A 24,963-nucleotide genomic window follows, 5' to 3' on the forward strand; every position below is an offset into this window, starting at 1 on the left:
TCTTAAGATTTACCAGGTTCCCTTCAGGGAGGCTGTTGACAGCCAGTAGAGGCTCTCAGCCAATCAGGAGGCGGCGATGGTGTGAAAGACACCTAAGGAAGGTTTCTGTGTGCCTCCTGGAGCCAAGAGGGGGGAATGGGTCCCCGATGAAGATGAGGAGGAGGAGGCAGTTGCTAGGAGACCACCAGCTTTTTCCCATTTATCAGTTTCTCATGTCCTGCTGATTGTTTGTATTTATTTTAGCAAGGACATTTATTAACTCAGGCGGATGTAATTCAGTTTCAAGAATTCTCTTGGAAAAATCTGGATTTAACCAATAATAATGATCAGAGTTCTTCTCATCTTCACCTCCTTTGCTGAAAATATTCTCCTGCATCTCTAAGAGGAAGCTCGTGTGTGTAGCCACGTTTATTAGCGTGTCTTTTAAAGGGGAGGCGTGATCAGCTCCCACCAGCAGCTGCTAACATCTGCAGGGTGTCCAGAGTCCAATCAGCCTGTCTTTAATGCAGAGACGAGAGAAAACCCTCGAGATTTAAGAGAGACGGAACCCGATCATCCCTCCTCATCAAGGCCCGCACTCTCCTGTGACCCTCCCTGCTCGGCTTCTCGCTAACTAAATCTGAGTACTTAAGGAAATACAAAAGGGTCGCAGCGATAGCATCAGGAAATTACACCTACGGCTCAGCTCTGCTGAAGGGAAGCTGCTTCACAGCGGAGAAGATTATGTTCAGGGCAGCGCTCTTTCAATAAGTGTGAAATGGAAGCTAACGTGTCAGATTAGCGCTGTTCTGTTCTGTTCCACGATGCATGACTGTTTTCACCTGATCACGAGAACAAAACTCAGCCTTTTCTTAAAAAGGTGTTGAGATTAATGCACCAATAAATCGACAAAATACCACAGAGGATGATTTATTTCCATATTTATCATCATCATCATCATCCTGGAAATAAAAACTATTTATTGAATTATTTTCGATTGAAAAACTCGATTAGCTTTATAATTTTTTAACTGTATATAATGTTCAACTATGATTTTTTTTTTTAAACAACTCATAATGGTGTCATGAAATAAATTAAATTATATGATTTGGCGGTCCATCTGAAATTACTTAAATGAGTAAAAATTAGACCCGCCCCTTTTTCCTCCTCCAGCCCCACCCATATATCCAAATATGGTTACTTCTGGGCCCAAACCCCCATGATTACGGCATCCATGTCAGCCAAACTCCGTGCTTCTAAAATGACAAAACAGTGGGTGATTTTAGGGAGGGTTGCCACCTGGGTACGATCCAGGATGCTAAACAGCTGCTTCTGGAGCCACAGCTCTGGAGTGACCCCTTTAAGTCAGGTAAAAGATGGGACACTGGAAACCAGATTATGTTTGACTGATTCAGCTGTTACACTCCTTTTTTTCTTATCGCTGCTTTGAAAGTTGTTGTGAAAGGCAGGAGGTGCGTGTACAAGGGAAACCATGACGGCTCTCATTCCACCGCCATGCTCTGCTTTCCTGGCTGCCCACCTTCTCTACCTTATAAACCCATAAAAAGACCATAAAGAGAGTCTGAACTCATTCAACCTGAATCCCCTGCCTGCTGCTGACTGGTTCCAGCCCCACCTGCTCAGGTAAATTATCTCCAGCTGCATGACTGAAGGAGGCGGGGCATCCCAGTCCCAGTGACCGTGAGAGCCCACCGCCTCATTTCATACTCTAAAGTCTTTACCTCCAGGAGTGTGAAAGCTGCTGGGCTATCGGTGTCTCGCCCTCCCTACGACCTCCCTCCACGGGGCTCAGCGGTGAGCTTTAGCTTTAACAAGATTGTACAAGAGTCATGTTCTGATAACAATTATCCGTAACCCGGAGTTTACAGCTAACCTGCAGGTGCAATGATCCTGACCCGTTTATGGCTGCAAGCGTCGCTGCAGCCGCAGCTCTGCAGCCTGAAAGGTGATATTATACACTCTCACACATGCCGTCGGACATACAGACACAGAACCTCTGAAGAACCATGTTGCAGGAGGGAGACGCTTCATTGGGCCTGATTCTGGAAGCCCGACAATGTCTCGCTCGATTGGGGGAGGATTTATAACTGATCAGTCTGGGTGAGGAAGACAGAACAGAAGTGAACAGAGGACCGTCAGCTCGGGGTCCACAGGACAATTCCCAGCTTCTGCTAACGATACTGTCACTCTGACACCGGTTCTGCTCCCTCCACAGCCAGAACAACTGTTTTACTTCACTCTTATCATTTCAGCAGGAAACACTCACCCACACTCTCCTCATGGGTGAGGCGCATGGGCTGGAAAATGGCGTAGGAGGCTCGGTGGATGATAAGCAGAACCTCGTGGGACGACAGCGAACTTGTTCGCGTCGGTACGCCGCTATCCCGCAGCCACTGATGAGGCCGATATGTTTAATTAGGGTGGTCCATTTCCACCCCCCCCCCCAACACACACGCTCTCTGGATCCACTCCTCCGTGTCATTTACACCAGAACTGTGACTGTAGGCGAGAGGGAGGCAGGGAGGGATGGGGGAGAACAAGATCCCCCCCCCAACAAAACTGAGATAAAGAAAAAATGTAATACTTCCACATTTTCCAGTGCTCCTTTCATCATTATTCAAAAATTAGTTTTTAATGCAATGAGTAGCTCCAATCATGTTCGGGTCTGCATGATTCAGATACTATCGTAATTACAATTAGATTACATTACCGCAATCAGAGAGAGGGGCATCGTTAAGAGAAGGAATATAAATTGCTTTAGTTTTACAAGTACTGAGCAAGCAGAAATTTGAATTAATCTCCACTTAAACATCTTCCCCTGAAGAAGTGCAAACCAGGCTGCTTTCAGCAGCCATCAACACACATTCAAGCAAATCTATGGTTTTTCTCTCCGCGATTGAAGTTTCAGAAATATCAAATTCAAAAGGAAACAACTATTCTAAACTATTAGTTACAGTGAGACGTGATCATTTCCTCACACGTCGGTCTCACCCAGTTAGCATTGACCGTCACATGTTACTCCAGTCCTAAAATGTTCTCTGACTTCAGATCACTTTGTCAGCTGCCTGAGCTTCACTCCCATAATCCTCAGTAACCTTCTTCCCTTTGCAAATGTCGTAGCGTTCCTCACATGTGAGCATCTAAAACTACGGAATGCTGCAGAAAACGATCAAGTTTGAAAAATATGAATTCATAGATGAATAAAATCTATCAATCAGATACGCTCATACAGAAATACAAGTGTGTGTGATACATCGCCGGGGCAACAATATCCATTTCTCAAGGTTCTCACAAGTTCAAAGGCGTGTTTGAAGGTTAGACTTGGTTTGAAGGTTGAGGTTAGAGCTGGGTTTTGGTTAAGGTCATGGTCAGGAGGATTATGTAAGTGAATGTCTTCACAAGTGTGTGTGTGTGTGTGTGTGTGTGTGTGTGTGTGTGTGTGTGTGTGTGTGTGTGTGTGTGTGTGTGTGTGTGTGTGTCTGTGCCGTTCCACTGAATGCGTAACGTCCTCACTGTCCTCCAGAAAGTGTCTCAAAGCCCATTTGGTCACATTGTGCAGGATTATCCCAAAGAGCCAAATACAATAAAATACAAATCAGTCAGAAACAGAAATATGAGCCATCAGTGGAACACTGGGCGGATGATTAGGTCTGAAGTTAGCAAATCCCTGATCCGCTAATGAATTAAGACTCCAGTGAAGAGCGGCACTGCTTTTCTTAATGACGGCTGACGATTTCTCTGAGCTGCCTTCAGCTCCTCAAAACAGCACTTTTGCTCTTCTCACTGAACGTATGAATGAAGAATTAAAACAAAGCACTTCTTCCCCCTCTGATCGGCTCACGCGCACCAGTTTGTGCAATTAATAATGCAGATGATTGCCTTAGCTATAGCTGTGGAACTTTTTTTTAAGGGCCCATTTGCCTGATATCAATTACCTTTTTTTTTACCCATTTCCTATTTATTCCCGTCTTTGGCCACGATTGGAGATTAATGTTCGCTTCCAAATTACCACACGCGCCGGCCATTTATCAGCTCCCAGAACAATCCTGCAGATTCATCCCAACACTAAGTGGCAGAATATTCATGAAATTGGTGAAAAAAGGAAGTAATTTTACACACCCATTAATGATTAAAAAAAAAAAGAATTTGGCTCTTGCCTCTCATTTACTGTGTGGGTTTTTCTTTGTCCACTCAGAAGAGGACGGGCGTCATTGTGGAGGCAAAAATCCTTCTTAATTTAGCTGAAAAATGCAGTCGTATATTTGTGGGAGGAAACCAGTGCGATACATTACGGTCAGACAATGTGATAATGGCGATAAGGCGACGCATTGTGCTTGTTTGTAAAGCCGCGGTGGCCCATAATAGACAGCATTCAAGCCCGACTTCAGTAATGAGTCGGGTAAACAGAGCTTTCAAAATGAGTTTCTAAATCAGCGCAGAGGAAAAAGCCGGGGGTTTCTGGTCCTCGGCCCCCCGGCTTTAATCAGGCATTAGGAAACGGGAGTGAAGATGTTATGAAAATGCGGCGCTGGCCTTTGTTCGGCATCTGTCATGCCATTGACTTCTCTGACACAATGCTACAATGCATGACGGATCAAAGTAATTAAAGTTCCGATAATTTACCTTCCTCTGTTGCGTGTCAAGTCTGCCAGACCGGCGGCTCTCGGCCGGTCATTGATTTCCTCGCCGCCATCGGAGCGTGATCCTTAAAGACGCCACAGCGGCCAGCGATGTGTGTTTTAATAACTTTAATATAATAGCGACGCTTCAGACGCTCAACCATTAACGATCACAAACAGATGAGGGGATAGTGCCCCCGCCACGTCTTTGTAAAGCTGGGCTGTCAAGCGTGCGGCGGCGAATCAGAGGGGTCACAACAGAGTGTCACGGCGCCACCTTCGTAAACTTTTGGAATCCAGGAGAAAACTCTGGCTTTATCCGCAAATCCGGCGGGAGATTGAGGCGCCGGTGCGGGAGGATTGTAAACTCATTATGGTTACACAGAGGAGTAATTCTGTCTGCCGTCTAGGCCCTGGATTGACGTGGGACGCTTAGGAGAGACTCCCTGTGTCGCCGCAACAGCCAGAATATAACACTCTGGAGGTTACTCGGAACGACAATGTGTCATTGTCATCCAGGTTTTTTCAGCAGGTTTCTACGGAACGAGGTGGCGGGAAAGCGAGACGCGCGCTCTCTTTTGAAGGCTTACTCCCCCAAAACCGACTCTCCTCCCCTGACGAAAGTTAAACGGTTGAAGTCTTCCTGTTCTGAGATGTGATTAGCATGTCACACATTAGAAATGCCACATTAAATAATCCCATCCTTCAGGCTTTACTTCCTCACCAGGTATTAGCTTAGACGGAGAATTATCCTAAGCTTTTTGGAAGTGGGGAATCCACAGAAAGATCTTGGCACTCGGTGTTTGAATTTTCCATCTGCCTGCTAGGTGAGATACTCAGCCGTCTTACAACGGCGGAGGAAGCCGAGCTCACCGTGGCGGCGGCGCGGCCAGGTTCTGTCGTTCTAATCTGGTCTCAGGAACGCGACGCAACCCGACAGACAGACGGGATCAAAACTGTTCCCCGACACAGTTGTTGAACGTGCGACACCTTTGCTAATGTCACCGTTTTGTTTCATTGGCTGATTAAACGGCGTTGGGAAATGCAATAAAGTTCTGTGGCAGCTGTTGCCTAAAGGTTCAGAGAGACGTTCAGCTGAAAAAAAAATTAAATTACTTTCTCTAATCTGCCATTTCACTGTGTTATGAAACAATTTCAATGCCGCGATAAGGCTTTGATAAGAGTCACGGATCACACGAGTTCTGTAAAGCGGAGCCGTCGGGGGAGAGATCAAACATCTGATAAGTTCAGAGTTCATGTGACTTCACGGACCAAATTCCACAACAGCGAAAAACATCAATCAAGAGGGACCTTTATCTGCCGTCAGGAGGGGAAGTGTAACTTTAAGGTTGATGTGCTATCATCTGACGGGAAGATCGGACCAAATTGGACGGTTTTAAACCTGCTGCACTGCCTCCGGGTGCGCTAGTGTCCCGACAATGGGAGGATTTGTCGTCCAGGACGCCCCATGGCTAATTATCATCCAGCAAGTGGGTCACGGTTGTCATTACTTCTGGTCACATGATGGTATTCATCCAGGATGTGTTTATCGCAGCATCACAATGGAGCCTTAGTGCCGCAGAAACTTCACATTTGTTTGGCGGTGAAGAGCAGCCTTGACTGCGAAGTATTTATATTAGACACAGCAGATTGAAAAATGTTCAATGGATATTTTTAACATCAGCGTGCACCAAAACACCAAAGAGATGCGCTGCTTAAGTGAGGGCAATCACGTTGGCTGGGTCACATGCTGGAGAACAATGTGCGTTACAAGACAAAGTTGAAAATGAGCGCACGGTCTGGATTAGAGAGGGCCATCTGAACGGCCCGGGGGCAACGCTCCTCCTGTCAGGATTTATGGACAGACTGCCTCTTTCTAATGTCACCCCCACCAAAACCAGAGCTCGAACCTCCTGGTGTGTAGAAAAGTGGAAACTTTTTGGAAACATTCATGGCCAATAAAGGTCCAACTTAATTTCACGTAGCTCCACGAAGACATCCAAAGGAGGTCTGACACCTTTAGAGATGCCGAACCACGCTGGCGTCATGTGACGCGTCAGGACATAACCAGATGACCTTCCCAGGGGTCAAGCCTTAAAGTGGCAGTGAAGAAAATCAGAGAGGAATTTCCTGTCCTCATCTTTATAAAGATAAATGTTCAGATGAAGCCCGAGGGGCCTCCTCATCCTGACAGAAGCTCTTGTTTTCATGAGTAGAACCAGAACAAGAGACGACTGTTTCTCTGCTATAGGAAGGAATTCGGGAGTCTATTTGGGTCCCATCACAGTTGCTCCCTGTGTTGCTCTATATTTACAAATCGATTCTCCTTCTCCATTAGCGTGTCATTCACAAAGCTTTTTTTAACAAATGTCTTCAGGAGAATGAGGCAGCCAACAAAGCAGCTCTATTACTGTTTATGACAAAGAAGTTAAAAATATTCAGAGGAGCCTGACCAAAGGGTCCATTTTATACACACTTTGGAATAACCCGTGTGTGTAAGCGACGCCAGGTGGACGACGCTCGCAGGGAGAAGCTGCGTTTGTTGCATCGGTGAACATTGTCCATCGGCTGTGGGTCTGAACTGATGTGACCTCGGGCACCAACTCGTGCGTGCGTGCGTGCGTGCGTGCGTGTGTGTGTGCTCTGGTACAGCCTATACAGTGGGGACAGAAATAAAAGTTTCACCTGCAAAGTGAGGACATTTTGTCAGGTTTATAAGTGACGGCTCAGTCAGTCAGGTTGGGTCAGGGTACGGATTTAGTCATGGTGGGTCGGATGAGGGTGTGTAGCTGTGGAGATTAAGCTTAAAAATTCTACTTATCTGATCAGAAAGCACCAAAATCAGTGAAAACTCAGTGTGATGGCCTCAACATAAAATAAAGGATATATGTGAGAGGGATGGTTTTGTCATTGATTGAGGGGCCGACAGGTAATATCTGTTTCAGGAGGGAAGTCCCTAAAAAGTCCCCAAACACTTCAGTTTATTTATTTCAGAAAGATTTTAAAAAATGCAGATATCTTCCTCACCGTTTCAGATTGTGCGATAGCCATTCCTGATGAGAGGCGGCATCTCTGGCTTCATATTTGACAATGGGCCGATGGATTACGCTCAGAAACCATGAGTGATTCAATTTCCACCTGGAAAAGCTTAGCGCACGTTCTCCATATTAGGGGCGTATCTGCTCGATTGGATATAATTCACACCTCGATGGAAGCTTACACCTGCTTGAGGGAATTAGGGCTGAGGCCTTTAGTAAACGTTTAAACCTGTCAGACAAATGAGATAAGTGCATTCATGACCTGTTCCTCCTGTTCGCCGCCTTAATTCCATCTGAGGGGGATCTCCCCCCCCCCCCCCACTTCCTGTACCTGCGGAGCCGTCTGTGACGCTTCAGAGCCCGACTCTGCGGAGCAGCAGGGAGCCGGTTGACTGTCAAGAGCAATTAGAAACATGTTTGATGAAGGTCACAGAGTGTCCTGCACGACGACGGCATTTCTGAGAGGAGAGGATCATTTCCATCATCATCTATTCAAAAACTCTGTGTGTGTGTGTGTGTGTGTGTGTGTGTGTGTGTGGTGTGTGTGTGTGTGTGTGTGTTGTGTGTGTGTGTGTAGACAGGGTAAGCGTTTCCCCCCCTCAAAAATTAAAAAAAAAGAAAATCGGTAAGCGGATGCTAACTTCCCACAGAGAGAATTTCTCCAGGTCGAATGCAAAACGTTCCCGACTAATCATCCGCGCTGCGGAAGCGCCAGCTGCGGCCCGTGGTAGGATTATCATTCTCATAGACCTCTTACCGAGCTTTTAGCTAAATGAAAAATCTGTTTCATAGCCTAGGGAGAAGGCAGCGTGCAGATAAGGAGGAATGTTTACCGAGAGGCAGCGCCGGTGAAAAACAGGTTTTTCTTCTTTTTCCTGTGAAAACGGTTGGGGAAGGAATCATTAGCCTGGCGAGGATGGAAGATCAATGTATTTACACGATTCATTTGTGACAAAGTTCTTCTGGGCTCATTAATTTAATGTTTCTGTCTACCTTCTGTCCTCAGGGCATCTGCTGCTCCATTGTTCCACCATCTCTGCTAACGTTTTGCACCACGATGCCGCCGCGTACGCCCGACACTCAGCTAATCAAATCACAAGGCTCGCCGCCACCTTTGGGCTCGATCAAATGAAATAATCAGTGTGAAGAGGTCAGACATGAGTGCAGTAATCTTACGGGGTTCAGACGCACACACTCGACCAACCTGGGGGTAATGGATCTCTATTAGCACTCTATTACCGACATCTGTAACCACGGAGCAGAGCCAAACACTGCTAACAAGGGCAATGTATTTGGAAGTCACTCGCTAGCTCCCCGCGGACGCCGCCTCTCATTACCGAGCTATCATGACCATTCTGTTTGCCCGGACAGCGCCGTGTGGGAGGGGTGAAGATGGGGCTGCTGAAATAACAATTAAAGGGCTGTGTGGCGGTGCTCTGACGGGAGGGGGGGGTTGGGGGCGGTCCCCGGGGTGCCCTCCAGGTCTGCTCGCTCTTGACCCTCCTCCTCTGATCTGAGCGGAGACAATGCCCAAGCTGCAGCTCAGTTTGTTACCACCAGACCTAATTCATGGTCGGCTCTGAGGTTCCGAGTGGAAAAGTGCATAAATGATTTAGAAGCTGAGGGATTTGTATAAATATTACTGAGAAATGCCACTGAAGTCCCCCACCCCACCCCTCCCGCCCCCACTCTGCTCTTAAATAAATAAACCTCAGAGTCTTAAAGAAGACCAAACCAATTTGGCTTTGGAAAATAAAAGCGTCCCTCTGTGCGCCAGTTCAAAGTGATAACTGAGCGCAGAGCATTAAACGCGCTCTCCGTCACTGATATTTCCAGATTGACACGGATCGCTGTTGAACCGGGGTGACGAGATATTAAAAGACAGGGCCCGGGGGCCAAAGACGGCGCCCTATTTCAGGAATAAATGGCTGCGATCAGCTCCTGGGTGCCGCTGAAAAGCTCCGTGCCGCCGTAAACTGCTCAACCCTTCTGACATCGACGGTCACAATGTGTTTAGATAAACACGCGCACAAAAAGTGGATTTAGTGTAAGTCCATCACAGCAACGCTGACCGTACGTAGACTGTCAGACAATGTGGAAATACCCCCAGCATGACGAGGCTTAAGCCAATTGGCAGCAGAGCCAAACTTGTAAACTAATCTATGCATTAGCCGGCTGGCATGCCGCAGCCCGACGCTCCGGTGGAACCTGGAGTTTGGAGCTGTTTGTCGCCCGCCAGTGATAAGAGCCCCCCCCCTTCAAAAAAAAGTGGGCTTAGCGCCTCTTCTTTTCAAACGGAATCACTTTAGGCCATTTATCAGTCTACCTGTCTCTGAGACCTATTTCAGATTAAGGTCAGCGGGGAGGAAACGTTCTCGGGGTACTTTTAAAATGCATAAGTCGAGAGGCTTAGGCTTTCTCAGCACAAGTCCCCGCAACAATGAGAGTCTAATATTTATGTAAGAATAGCTGACAGCAGATTTCTCCTTTTTCCTCCCCTCTTGCTCCGTTTTGCCCTTTCAAAGTCGAAATACACTTGACGAGAAGGGAGCAGAGCTCATTCCTGACGGGCTCTGACGGACACAAATCCACCCGATCACGTCACGCGCGTTCCCAAAGTCAGAGAGAGAGAGAGAGAGAGAGAGAGAGAGAGAGAGAGAGGGAGAGAGAGAGAGGGAGGGCGGTGTCGCTTGCTCCCACATCCTCCAAATGAAAGCGGGAATAAACCTTTTCAATATGCGTCCAGATTCCTGCGACTCTTCTGCTGGGCTGTTTTGTGCCAACTGACGCCGATCTTTGAGGTCTAACTTACAGTAGAACAGCTGTCTTATCTGCTGCCGCCGGTCCCTTTTTTACCGCTGAATTCATTATGCTTGAGCTGCTTAAGCTGGCGCTACAGATGCGGCGGTGAGGACAGACAGATGCCAGCGCTCGTATCGCGGCGTCAGAAGTAAAGTGACGGCACAACAAAGCCGAAACACACACAACTTTCAGCCAGTTAGTCTCGGTGAAACGCCGTACTTGATCGGGAATATCAGCAATAACACAAAGAAATTTGGACTTTACACTTATCAATTCTGCCTCGACAGGAACTACTGGATTAAAATAGGGAGAGTGAAATCAGTCAGAAATGTAAAAAAGATTTGTAAAGGCAAATAATTGTACAGACCTAAAAGAGATTCACAGATAATATATGAAATTTTAATTTTAACATGGTCAAAACAACATTTCCGTTTTTCTAGAATGGGGTCAAAATGAAACTGAGCCGTTTCTGCTTCATCCAATCATCTTCAGCCTCATCAATGCCATCAAAGATATCCTGTTTGTTACGGTGACATTTGGACTGTTCTTTAACCAATTAGGTTGATTCTTTAATGGCTCAAAGACATTTAAAACAATGGCTTTGGGGTTTTTATTCAACTATTGACAAAGACTGTAATTTATGGGATGTTTATGGGATTAAATCACAGCAGGTGTTGAAGATTTCTTCAGGCTGAACGTTGATCAGAAATGGAATTATGGTTTCTCAGATTATTTCAGAAACATATAGAAAATGTCATTAAAGAGCAAAGATTCAAATTGAGGCAGAGATGAAAGGAGGCGGTGAAGAAGTCGCCGCCCACATGCTCAGCCCGTTAATCTATAGTGCCGTCCATTTCTATAATGCCGACTAAATCCCAGAACAGTTCAGTGGTGCAGTTAGCCGACAAGTTAAAGCAAACGCCTCGCAGTCTTGGCCGCCCGCCACCAGCTGGAGCTCCAATCAGCTGTAGGTAAAGAAAATAACAGAGGCTCCCAAAGCCGGGAATTGCTTTTTGGACCGGTGTCAAATATTCTCCAAAAAAGATTGAGGGGAATCTGGGCCGTGGTGGATGTGGGCCGCGGGGTCAGCGGCGGCTCCAAGTGCACAGTTCAGCTCCCTGGGTTCAAAGTTTGACATCACGCATGTTTGAGTTGGTGTCCGTCGGCTCCAGAATCACCTACATGCGAATGTGGAATTCACTTTTCCGCTCTGATTTGTTTGGAATAATCTGATTGTGCCTCCGTGCAGGAGCAGCGGTGTTTATGTCAAATACCTGAGGCTGAAGCGGAACGGCGGGGAACGCAGGAGCCCCCCTGGAGAACACCAGAACCTTCATCCCTCCTCCCGCATTCAGGCCAGCGGTATCGTACGTGGTGGGTGATGTGCGTGTGTGTGTGTGTGTGTGTGTGTGTGTGTGTGTGTGTGTGGTGGTGGGGGGGTATTGTGAGAGGGGGGCTCAGCACGACCCACCAATAAATATGCCAAGCTGCTTTCTTTCTTTTTAAAGAGAAGAAAAGAGAGATTTACAGGAGCGCCGTAATATTCTGGTGTGATATTCAGGCTCACTGTGAAAGAAAAACACCGTAGAGATGAATTGTATAATGAGCCCCCCCCCCCACACACACACACACACACACACACACACCCCTCCCCAACTCAAGCTAAATAAGAAAATTGAAAACACAAACGCAGAAATTAATTTGTCTGCATGGTTTCCAGCCGAGAGGAGGCTGAACGCAGATTCACCGACGAGCACTTCATCCGGTGGCTTTTGGATTTTTTTCCACGGGACGTCGTGAGCGAGCACGCCGTTTCACGCCATCGCCACGTCTCCAGTTTGTTATTAAACCATTATAACTAGTCAGATCATCGATAGAGCTGTTAACACCAGTTTCCTCACAGAGAATGCGTCTTGTTATTAGCAATTAGTGGTCCGCCATGAAGGAATTACTAATCTGATTTATCCATAAAGAAACATATCCAAACACATCGTGGCACATTTTTTACACACCAAATCTTTATCGCTCTAAAGTAACATTACACCTCACCTGCAAAGACACCAGGCTCCGCCCTTTACCAGAGTCACTCGACCCCGCCCATTTTGGGCTGTAAAGCCCACAAAAAAGGTCTGTTTTGTCACGTCGAATATTTTTATTTCTCTTAAACAAATGCAAATTTTATTTAAAATCTCCGAAGAATCGACAAATTCCCATTTTGGCTAAAGTTTTTTTTTTTCTTTTCTCGGAGAAACTGAGCCACAAAACATCAAAGTTCATTCAAATCCCCGAAGTCCTTTAACTAAAAAATTATCATTTCTTTTCTAATGATGCCTATTGAGGCGTCGGCATTAACGATACTCTGGTATCTTCTGCGTGAAGGTGCAGAGGCTCATTGCGACGTGTAATATGTTAATGTAATGAATGCCACTTCAATTAGCGCAATCACTTCATGTTCCAAATGGAAACGCTCGGCGCCCAATGACAGCCTAATCTGGTCCACGCTACGGTTCTCCCCTCTCCCGCCGCAGGAAAAAGGGTGAGAAAAGTTCATTTGACTACAGTAGTTAACAATACCTCCTCATCACCTTGAGGCCATATTTAAATCCACCATTGAAAAGTAACCCCCCCCCCCCTTCCTCCAATCAAACTGAAACAACCTCGGCTCCGGCTAATTAAGTGTGTGAATATCTGGACCCTAATTAACATATTTGTGAGACAGGCAGATGCAGGGAGGGTGGGGTCGTGCCTCCCCTGTTTGCTCACAGTTTGAGCGGCCCCAGTTAAAAAGGGGAAGTGGAGGCGAGGTTGGGTCTGCGCAGGCCCCTCCTAACAGGGGGGAGAAAACGCCAGTAATTGGATGACCGGCTTATTATCCCTTTGTTGGTTGCAATTCCCTGATTAGCATTTTGGAATATTTTAAATTATAATCCAGGAATTAGGGGATTTTACTGTTTCTTTTGATTCCAACCTCCCCCCACTCTCCAATTAGCCTTGATGCTAAGCAGGAAGAAGCCTGAGATTTTTTTTACAGGACCAGTCAGGTAGAAAGACGTGTCCAACACGAACCGGAGGTGATTTAATCAGAACTGATAACAAGGAGATCAGAACAAAACCTGAGGTGGATTTAATCTGGATTCGACTCAAATTACTGTTGGTGCCACACAAAACTTTTTCAAAGTAGTTACAACTATTTAGAACATATTTATTACCAAAAAATAAAACTATCTGTTACTACTGCCATGACATACATGTACTGGGGTAAATTAACTGGTAATATTGGGACATGAGATAAATGGACTGGTTAGACTGGGAGAGAGGTTAAACTTCCTGGGTAGACTGGACTGGGGTCAAACAGTATTTTTACTCAGTAGATTGAACTGGAAACACATTTTCCGCCCCATAATGGCGAGCAACAACCACACACCCTCTCCTGCATCAAATATTTACATATTAAACTGTGCATTTGTCAGAGTCTCCATTGTTGCTGGGAGCTGCGATTATCTCTGCAGATTCGTGATTTTTCTGGACACTTCCTGTTTATTCAGGCTCCACGGCGCCTTTTTTCTGATTGTTTCAGCGGGCGTGGACGATAAGCCAACGTTTGGTCACGAGGTTGGACACTTGGATGGCTGCAAGCGCTGGCGCGTGTGTGTGTGTGTGTGTGTGTGCACGAGCATGCGGCCTCCTTCGGTTTAATGCTGAGTCAGCATCAGGATCATGGCGCTGCAGCAACGTTAGGTCCAGTGAGACGCAAGAAAATACCGATAATGCGAAGAGAGCGGGAATAAAAGTGAAACTATGTTAGAACTCCTTTTGTAGGACAGTAATGAATCATGTTGTACCTCAGTAATTACAGAGTCAAGAACCCCGACCTCCTCGCAGGCCTCTGAACTTCCTGTTGTACATTCACCTACTAGAACACAATGTCATCCTTTCACAATAAGACTCATCTCCCACAATCCCCTGACAGTAATGATGACACGTATTGTTTCATGTGTTGGGATCAAAGCGATGTCATGTGACAGCCTGAACAACGGGAACACATTTCTAATCCTCGGTCAGGCCCTTCTGACTCCAGTCACGGCTGTCACATTTCTGCAGCAAAGTGGAGAAAAAGTCCACTTTGTCTCTGAGGAAGATCAAAGGACGCCACTTCCTCTGATGCCCCATCGATACTTAAATTCGCTCGCCGCTCTGACCTCGGCACAGGCGTTCCTGTAAACCTTGGGATTCTCACACGGCGCTTACCAATGTGTGATTTATTATATCCACCTAACAGAAGAAAATGTCATCCTTTCAGGAAGAGACACCTCGTGACAATGAGGCTCACGCCGCTCTGAGCTGCACGCCTCCTTTTGTCCCCGCCTCACTGCCAAATTGTATTTGTTCCAAGTGTCACGTTAATGTATGAAAAGTTTAAGATGTCACTAGTTTAATCTGACAGCGGAGGTTTTAGTTAAAGTAAACGTGTCACACTGTAGTTCTATTAGCAGGTCGCCATCGCACCATTAGTGACATCCAGAGTCGGCGGCGTGTCACCTTAATTCAAAGTTAAGCGCTGTGACAGTTTAATATGCCAGAGAGATGAAAGCCTCCTCTGTTTCGGAGCCATGTCAAACCTTTTTCAAGCGGCCGATAAATAGGGCTTATTGTTTCAGCAACTGAGAGGGACTGTCTGTGTGATGTGCCTTTATTCCACCCCCTCCCCATCGTCTAATCCCACCTCACTTATGGAAATCTGCCTCTCCAGCTCAGCGCGTCACTACCTAAAGGTACCAGATGGCGGTTCCAACCTGAACTCAACCCCATTGGAACCTCTGCCTTCTCCAAAACACCTCTGCGGCTTTAACACCAGTGGCCAGAAGACCTGATGCTGGAGACCCACCTCTCTTTTTCAAAATGAAACATTTTCAGGACCTTTTTCTCACATAAGCAGCTTTTTGATGTTTGTCATTTGGGGGTCCAGAAACCGTGTGATCCCGAAAGCTTCTTCAGAACTGATGAGCTTTCATCAGATCTGCTCTCAGTGGTTCGGCTGACTCAGAGAACCAACATGCTCGTATATACGGGATTTACTAACACAATAATCTGGGTCTGCAGATTCTGGAGTCATGGAATAAAGTCAGTGAACTAACAATCAGGCTCAGTTTAAAAGGCATTAGGACTTGACCAGAAACCCTTCAGGCCTCACCCCCCGTTCACGGTCGTGACCGTTGCTGCCAGCTGAACTTGGCAAATTCATCTGTGCACCAACAGTTTCGTCTGTGGCAGCGACAATGCCGCCTTGTTAAAAAGCTGTTCTCTGACATGTAATTAGCGACGGGGAGAGGTGGAAGTGACACGGGGCTACAGGTGGGCAGTTTTGACGGCTGCACAATAAGCGGCTTGAGGGACCCCGGTGTCAAGATGAGGAGGACTATTAGTCCAGAGAAGCTGTGCTGGTGAAGGTGTCGGGCAGTGAGGACAGATAAGGGTGTGTTTTGTTTTTTCTCTTCCTCCAACCATTTTACTTGTGGAGGAAAAACGAGGTGCTGTGAAGCTTGAAAGAGTGTCTGACATCTGAAATCTGGTGATAGCTCCCTGCGATGCTTGGGGAAAAAATTAACTCTGACGCCCAGATCAGGCCTCAGGAGCTTAATTACATCAAAGAGAAAAGAATCCTTGTTAGATTCAATCCAAACAATAAAAAAAGGAAATAAAGGGGAAAAATCTGTAGTTTTCAAGGCTGGTTGACATTGAGAAGACAAGAATGTAAAAAAAATAATAAAAAAAAATAAGTGGGGGTAGAAAGGAGAGGAAGTTTGTCGTGGAGCCGAGAGAGGAAGAGAAGAAGAGGAGAAGGGATTATCAAAAAGAAGACAAGCCATTCAAGGGTGGCGCATCAGAAAATCAGGTTCTCACATCCTGCAAGGACTCGTCAAGCTAAAAGCGCTAAACCCGAGTCCAGACGAGACAATGTGGCGCTAAAAAAAGGTAGCTTCACAGGGGCGCTCCCCTCCCCCTCGGCCATCCTATTGACGGGGATGACAACGGTCCCATGACGCACCATTATCCTTGACCGTCAAGCCGACATCAAATGGGCAGGGAGCTGTCCCTGTCAAGAGAAAGAGGCCTCTCACAAAGTACAGATCTGCCCAGAGAGACAAAGACGACCAGAGACCGGCTCGTTACACGGCGCCGCTCCCCACCTAGCTTCTTCAGAACAGGCTCATTCAGAGCGTATACAGGCCAAGAGACGGGAGAGACGCAGACGCGGGTCATGTTTTCCCTTCACAGAGGGGGAGTGGGGGGGTATGTTCTCCATATGTTTACGCTAACCTTGATTTCAACACAGAGGTGGAAGAGCGGCTTTGAGGCAAGATAAAACGACCCGCTTCCTGACAGCGGCACATGCAGACTTTTCCTTTCAAGGGGTCCCGTCACAGTTTTGGGGCTGGGGATGGGGATGGGGGGGGCGGTTCTTTGCTTTTATGAATACACAAATATGGGTTGGCTCTTTATGAAATGAATAAACCCTCTGGGCCGATGCCGGCAGCACCTTGTTTTAGTCAAGGTTACGGTCCGCATGGATGGATTCATGTGACCACACACCAGGAAGTAAAGCCCCACAAATGTCAGTGGGTCAAACACAGGCTCTGTCTCGTTTTGTCTATTCTGACACCGTCATCATCTACATGACGTTCCAGATTGGACCACTTTATCTGATGGCAGGGAAATTATTTATGACAGCCGTGTCAGAGCTAACGACACGTGACACTTCAAGCTAAATAGCTTCTTTAAATTTGATAATTAAGCCGGCAATGGCGTGATTGTGACACGTTTGGTGTCAATTTGTCATAACAAAGACATGTCAAACTTCACTAAAAACCATATATGACACTTAAATTCAGACGCCAACTGGCAAAAAGCCCCAAATGTGGACATGTTATCCTGAAAGTCAGCTCTTTAAACAGGGAAATTGTTGGGTAACCAGGTCAGAATATCTTAATAGCACGGTGTTATTGATAACTAAGGCCCTGTCCACACAGAGACCAGTTGAGGGACATGCCAAAGTTTTTTGTCATGTCGATGTTTTGGCCAGGCAGAGTTCCTGGAACCCGAATGTGCTAAACCCGATAAATCCCAAAATGCCACCACGGCGTTTCCGGCTATACAACGCACAGCATTACCCCACCACCGCCAATGCCTTCTTCTTCTAATTGTGGTTGGTTTTGCATGTGCTTTAGCATTATGCTTCATTTCTTCTTCTCCCTTTTGTTGTATTTGTGCAGCTGGATTACAGTCACCTACAGATTATGTGTGACAAGGCCTGAATCTGAACGAAACTGAACTGACTGAAGAAACACCGTTTCAAGCACAGGTGAAATCTGGTTGGAATTTCTTAAAAGGACCCTTACAGGCCTCCACAGGCACAGGAGACTCATTTCTGGACACTTTTTTTTTTTTTTACAACAACAGCAGATGTGGTACTTTCATGACAACCTCGGTGGGACTCTCGTCTCAAAGATTCATGAGTGGATCAGTCAGAGGGGGCCGGTCTAATCACGAGGAAAACACCGGGGGCCATCGGGCCAGCTCACCGATGTCAGCCCCACTCCATAATGCCATGCTTAGCCTTTGAAAGAGAGACGCACACAAGGACGGATCCTTTCGACCCAGGCGAAGGGCTTCAGACGCCACTTTTACTATCAGTAGCCAGATCAACCACTGGCCTGGGGGTAAAGGCCAGGAACAAGAACCCCTACTGGGTGTCATGCTGCCCCCCCAGGCTGCCTGGTGCCTTCATCCTTCTTCAGATAAGAAAGGAAGTGTGCTGAAGAAGTCTTTGGAGAATTTCACAAATGGCGTGTTGCACCTAAATCATTTGAGAGGCGTGTACCGATCCGAACAACATACGTGGCACATTTTCTATTTCAAAGAGGAAATACACATCTAAGATGATTTACACCCAACTGAATTATCGCAGCAATAGCAAACAGCTAACTAAGTAGCCTTGAAGCCAAAGGTGTCGTTTCTACCATCTATTTTAGACTTAAACTGAAAAATGATAAATAACATTTGAATATTTCCAGTTTGAGTCTTGGTTGACATGATGGTGGCTTTAGTTAGCATTAGCTTCAGCCACTGATCTGATAGCTCATGCTAATGTTTTAATTCAGTCTTTTATCATTTAGCAGGTTTATGTGCTGTCCTGTAGCCAGCCAGCAGGGGGCCAATGGACTAAAAACCACTCATCAGTCACACTTTGTCCTGTTGGGAGGGACTCGGAGACTCACCACCTGATCAATATTTGGTTTAAAAAGGCGCCGTCCAACCGTCCCTGGCAATTTACATACTTTTCAAAATGGTTTTAATTGGATTGGACGCCGAAAATGTGGATGGTTATTTTTGTTGTGCACATTCGACAAACAGGCTGTAGAGCGAGGAAAAAATGATGTTTATAGCTTCTGAAGAAAGATTTGGCAGCCAGCGGTCATTAAGAGGAGCCCCGCCAAGTGAAAAGTTGCACTCTTTATGGAAATACACACAAAATCAAGACATAAATACTCTGAGGGGACATGCCGCATGCTTGCCTGAACTAACTCCAGCTCTCCATCATCATTTCATTAATTGCTCCTGAAGTTGATGACACAGGAAGGAGGAATAATTCTGTGGCTAAAAAGATTTCATTTAAAGATTCGGTCATGTTAAATCCTCTGGGGCGGACCAGAGGGACAGGTGAGACAAAGAGGAGCGGACAGCTCCAACACGGATGGACAACACACTGCAGTCCGATTATTGAGAAACACATGACTGGAACCACTGGGGCTCCTGGTTTGCCTCCTAATGTCAGCAGGCATGGAGCACAAATGAGCCAAACCTCTATGAAATCAGTCTAAAGGAGCTACGCTGCAACATGATGCCTCTTTATGCACATGGGTTAAAGAACTTGTGTCAACTACATGTCAAAGGGACAGGAGGTCAACCTGCAAGCATGAAGGTAGGAAAGAAATCACCGTTGATTCGTTCCGTGTCACTTGATTTAGAGTGAATATTGAACCGCTTCGCTAATTTTAAGGCTCAGCGGTGTTGTGTTTGTCCTCTGAAAACCGTGCCAGCCCTTTAGCTCTTCCACTCACAGCTGATGTAAAGCTCCGAGCGTCACGCAAACAGAAGACAGAGATCAAGAAGAAGAAAAGTTTTCACACAATCCCTGAAAACAAAGAGATGCGGCTCTGACGCCGGCTTCAAACTGGGATGCTCCAATTTGCTTTGTTCCCAGTTACCTGTCCCTGCCATCAGAAGGGGACTCACTGGGGCCGTCCATGCTCCCTTGGCCCCCTCTCTCGCCACAGCCTTTAAAGTCGGGCGCTGCGCTGAGCGCGGCCTTGATGTTTGCCTTGTACCCTCCATGCAAAGCTATCATTATCCATGCCTCTTGACAATCGCAGGCCGCCTTTGTTACATCTGCAGCGCGAGGCCTTGGGCGATGACACCACTGTACGGTTGATCTCTCCTCTTTTACATATCGCTCCCCGTGTCTCTCTCTGCTCTTCTGCACGCCGCCTCTGTACCATGTTCAGATGTGACGACTTGTTAAGTCTTTTACCTCTCAAACCCCTGTGACACCTCGCTCGCTTTCATGCATTTAGCAGACGGATCGTGTTGCAGAGGAGCAAAAAAAAAAAAAAGAAAAGTGCATCCGTGTTCAACGTGTTCGGCAGCACTTGAGATTTCAGGGAACATCAATGTTGGTGATTGATTTTCTTTGTTTCAGGGGCTGCTCACAACACAAACATGGTCATTTTACACCACAACAGTTGTGTTTATAGCTTCATAAAAGGCCCAAATGACCCACAGATAAAATCGTTTGAAATCTCAGAGGTTTTGGGAACATGGAGTTCAGGGCCAAAGATGTCGAAATCTGCTCCAATTGGAGGAAAATATAGAATTCATATTCAATACATTTTCATTTCATCTTTTTTAGGCGTTTATTTTCTAGCTTTTGCAACCTTTATTTTATTCTCCTGTCTCCTGTCAGGTTTTAGATGTGTAATCTGAATTTACGTTTTAGGCCCTTGGCCTGGATCCTTTGAGCCTATTTTACTGTTGCATCTCTTATCTCATCAGTCTGTAGCTCCAGTGTTTCCTCAAGACTGACTGTCAGGCTCCAACTCGAGTGGCTAAGAGCTCTGCAGGTCCTGGACCATGGCGTCTGCTGGTGTGGGTGGTCCTACTAAAGTGGCGTCTTCCTCAGCTCAGGTCTGTGTTTATGAGTGTCTCTGGATGTGTGTGATTGTGCTTGTAATTGTAGAAATATCTGTGTGAGCATACGGTGGGGGCATGAAGATCAGGTCTTCTGTCTTTTCATTGTTGTTTTGACCCACTGTAAAGCACTCTGTGCTCCTCAAGGTATGAAAAATGTATATATGTATATAGCTAAACCTGACTTGACTTTTGAGTTTTAACAATTTATATAAATTAAAACCTCCAGCAGAGATCCATCTTTGGTCACGTCATCTGAGCATCTTCTCGGCATCGGGTATCATGACTACAAATGACCATTTTTCACAAAAGAAAACAATCAAGAAACCCCAAGAGTAAAAGTTAAAGATAGTTTTCCTTAGTAGGACAGCAAACGGCTGCAGGAGACCAAGACGAAAGATGAACATTAGAGCTATGACAGAAATAGAGCTCAGGTGGTAAAAACCTCAACTTCTACACGTGATTCTGTTGGCTGATCCAGAGCTGCCAAGACTCAAAAGTTCCTTGATTAGCTTACATTGTGTTTTCGCGCTGCATTGCTAACACTGTGTGGCGCATCCAAATTAAGTCAAAGAAGAAGAGCGATGATGCCAGAGAGCTCTGAAGCTCGCTCTCTTTCTCACTCTCTCTCAAATGTCTATTTCAAGACCCCCAACCCGGGAAATTAATAATGAATGCATCCTGTCCGATTTAATTCGGTGCTAATTAGGTCAGGAAAGTTTGGGAGTAAAAGGTAGGGTCCAGGCCACGTGGTCGGCTCTCTCAGCGGGCGGCCACTTTCATGTTGAGAGAAAAAGTTGAGCGGGGAACAGAGGGATGGCAGGGGCAAGGCCGGTGCCAACAGAACCAGCACAGGCACGGCGGGCCAGGGCTGGAGACAAAGATAATACCAACAAGAAGTGGCAGCTTCAGAAAAAGAAAGAAATAAATAAATCAAACCACCAGGGAGATATGAACTGTGGGCCCCATGAAAAAAGAAAAGAGCTGTCAGTCTGTTTGTTTGGACTGCCACTGCTGAGAAATAATTATTCCCTTTTAATTACAATTTGGAGAAAAGAACGGCGGCGCTCAGGCTTAGGAGGCCTCCGGTCGGGGGAGGCTGGGGCGGCGTTGCCCAGACTGCAGCGCGCAGCACCGGAGGACTCGCCGCGCAATGTTATCACCTTCTGCACGCCACCGAGCCAAAGAATAAACCACTTTGATCCCAGTGTGAGCGCACTTTGGCCAACTTGGGTGGCGCTGTGGAGCTTTAATCACCAACTCCGGAGGAGGAGGAGGAGGAGGACAGACGGCTGAAGGTGACAGCTTTAGAGGTTAACCTCGATTTGAAGTCCCAGCGGAGTCGTGGAGTCCCACAAGGCCACGTATCGCTCTGATCTCACCCATCGGTTCAGATATTGTACCAGACGGCGCCAATAATATCTGCACAGGGTTGAAAACGCACTTCAAACGGTCCCTAACCGCCGACACGTTCACGCAGCTCCCTCACCGTTGCAACGACGTGGCGCGCTTCTGATGTATTTTAGGTAAGAAAAGGAGCGTCGAATACATTTGAATAACAAGTTCCCCTCATGTGTGGAGATTGGCAGACGGCAGCAGCTCCCATGACTCAAAGCCTGCCAACCTGCTGGTGGAGGTGATCCAGATGGAGCTCAAGTACGGGACGTCTGCCTGATGGAGACGCTTCCTGAGGACTCCAGTCCAGCTGCAGAGCATCGAAAAGTGACTTTGAAATGAACTCTTGTCACACCTACGCTGATCCTCAGAAGACTGAGATACAGCAGGAGGTCCACATCTGGATCTGACAAGAAGATAATTCTGAGGGAACCGATCATCAAAGTTACACAACCACCTAAAGACAATCTCGACTGCAGCAGATGATAGATAATTAAAACTTTAAAGCCAGACCTTCACGACAAACCTTCTTATTACTAGTGTCTGGTTCTTGGTGATGCGGGAATAAAACCAAGAACTTTAGCTGGAGGTTTGTTAAATGGAGGTTTGTCACATGTGATGCAGGTAAGGAAACCAGCGATGATGAACGTGCACCAACTCCAGAACCAGCGTCTGGGAACCCTCCCTTCTGTTTAGCGCTGCACCAAAATGGTCGGAAACCAAGGGAGTAAGCACCGGAGCCAGGAACAGATAAAATCCCCATCGACGTGACAAACAAAGACAGACAAAAACACTCGAATACTCCTTGATATACAAACATGTTGATACTCATCTGGACTTTCCTCCAAAATCAAATGAAGCCTTTGTGAATTAATTTAAACAAGAGCCAACAGGAAGTGGGCCTCCCTCTGAATCAGTGTCGAGCTAAATAATAAGCAGGAAACGGCTTTAAGAGCTGTCGCACGGAAAGTGGGACCTTTTCCTCCCACTTTCTGGTTATTCAGACCCAAACCTGCTCGCAGGATTTTAATACCAGACCTTCCCCATCCTCTGGGAGCAGAGAGATATAATCCTGTTCCCTGCAGAAGAGACGAGGAGCAGCGAATCAAATTATCCTCATAAGATGGTTTGACCTCAGCTACACTTTATTCAAGCCTTCTTACCTCCGCAATTTAACCGCTGTTCTTTTTTCCCCCAGACAACTTCTGGCCATGCATGAATCGCAGGTTAAATGCATTCCTTTCAACGGCGGAGAACCCCGCTAAAGGAAATATAATTATGTTTTACAAGCCGGCTCTTATCTGCAGCCTCCTTCATTTCCCCGCCGCCTCTCTGGGCTTTCAGGGCATTTGAGAACTACTTTACGCTGCGTCAGGTTGCTGTTCCTCCGTGCAAATGCACCATTGTATCACTCAAAAGGTCTCCGCTCTCCACATCAGTGATACCAAAAAGAGGCGGCGCTTCGGTTACACGTTTGCGTTGCTTTGCTGCACAACAGCTCGGCGTTCTAATCCCAAATTATAACCTAATACAAAAACAGGAAGCTGCGCTGAGACCAGAGGTGAAAGCCACGTTTGCCGACTTCAAAGCAGCTCGCAGAGATGCATTTACATTCCTTTTAGCATCTTCATGTTCTGGCAGTTGAGTTTTCACCACTCCAACCAACAGACCTGATCCAACTGGTTTCTGAGGAACGTTCTTCTGTCATTCATGTCTACTGCAGCAAATCCCATCTGAGAGAGAAGATGTGAAGGTTTAGCGTTCGGTCAGGCTGTTAGCGCCATTGTTCTCCACGTGGTGAAGGCGGCTTCTTCAGGTGGACGCAGGTCTTTGTCTCATCAGATTCTTTTGTTAATCCTGTCATGTTCCTCATTAGCTGCCATTGCTAACAAGCGCTTTTAATTATGCTAGTTATGAGAGCGCGGGCGGTGCTAAAAACGAAATAAAAAAGGCCTCCGCTCTAATTTATTTAAATGGGAGAAATGAGCGAGGTAGGAAACAGAAGGAATAATAAGGAAATAAACAAAGAAGAATGTGAGAGGAAAAACAGTCAAAGATAGGCTGATAAAAATAGTCCAAGTGAAACAAAACAAACAGTCTTTGTGTGGTAAAATACCTGCCGGGCTGCTGCCACCGCTGCAGTTAGTTACCGCTGATCCCTGGAGAGACGCTCTCCTGGGCCTCCTGAAACATGACAACAAAGGCTGGGAACAAAACACGGCATCAGGAGCCTCAAAGTGCAGCGCAAATGAAGCTCCGACTGCTGTGTAACCTCACAAACAAGGTGAGCAGAACGGCGGAGGAACATCAGAGCAGTTTCACCTGCAGAGACAAAAGCCCAGGTAACCTGGGAGAAGAACAAAAGCGGGGTAAAGACCCCCGCCACAGAGGTCCTCCACATCAGAGAGAGAGAGCACTCACACAGTCCAACAGGGGGCGCTGCCTGTTCAGAGAGCAAACGTGGCGACCGTACACGCATAACCTGCCCACCAATGGTTCCTTTGACACATTCGATGGTTTTATCATCGAGCTCTGCTGCCGTCGGAGATGCTCCCACTTTCGCTCGACCTCCTGCTAACGAACAAGTGTGCGATACTGTGAACTATTCAAAATATGAAAGCAAATGATATGAGTCAGTGGAGCAAAAGCTGACCTATGGGACTGAATTGTGCTTCCTGCACTGACCTCATCAGTGCACCAGCCAATCAGAGACCTCCTCCTCTTGAACCCGTGAGGTTCCTGCAGGAGCTGAAGCTGTGACTCTAAACATACTGCAGCGGTGCACCCTCAACCGGACTTTGGCGTCCTGTCGGAAACGTTTTTGTCGCAGTTTATGCGCAAGGGAGAAAGTCAACAACAGCAGG

General features: G+C 46.6%; 2 long non-coding RNA genes across 3 annotated transcripts in view; one reads left to right on the forward strand and one right to left on the reverse strand.

The window, feature by feature from the left end:
* LOC130523000 (uncharacterized) overlaps positions 1–24,963 on the reverse strand; it is a 96,264-nt gene that overhangs the window by 30,852 nt on the left and 40,449 nt on the right. The window lies entirely within an intron of this gene.
* On the forward strand, positions 1,618–3,143 carry LOC130523001 (uncharacterized). The gene is made up of 3 exons (XR_008949770.1): positions 1,618–1,794; positions 1,869–1,945; positions 2,253–3,143. It is a non-coding gene; the product is annotated as an uncharacterized LOC130523001 (long non-coding RNA).

This window comes from Takifugu flavidus, chromosome 3, assembly GCF_003711565.1.
Source record: "Takifugu flavidus isolate HTHZ2018 chromosome 3, ASM371156v2, whole genome shotgun sequence".
Taxonomy (NCBI): Eukaryota; Metazoa; Chordata; class Actinopteri; order Tetraodontiformes; family Tetraodontidae; genus Takifugu; species Takifugu flavidus.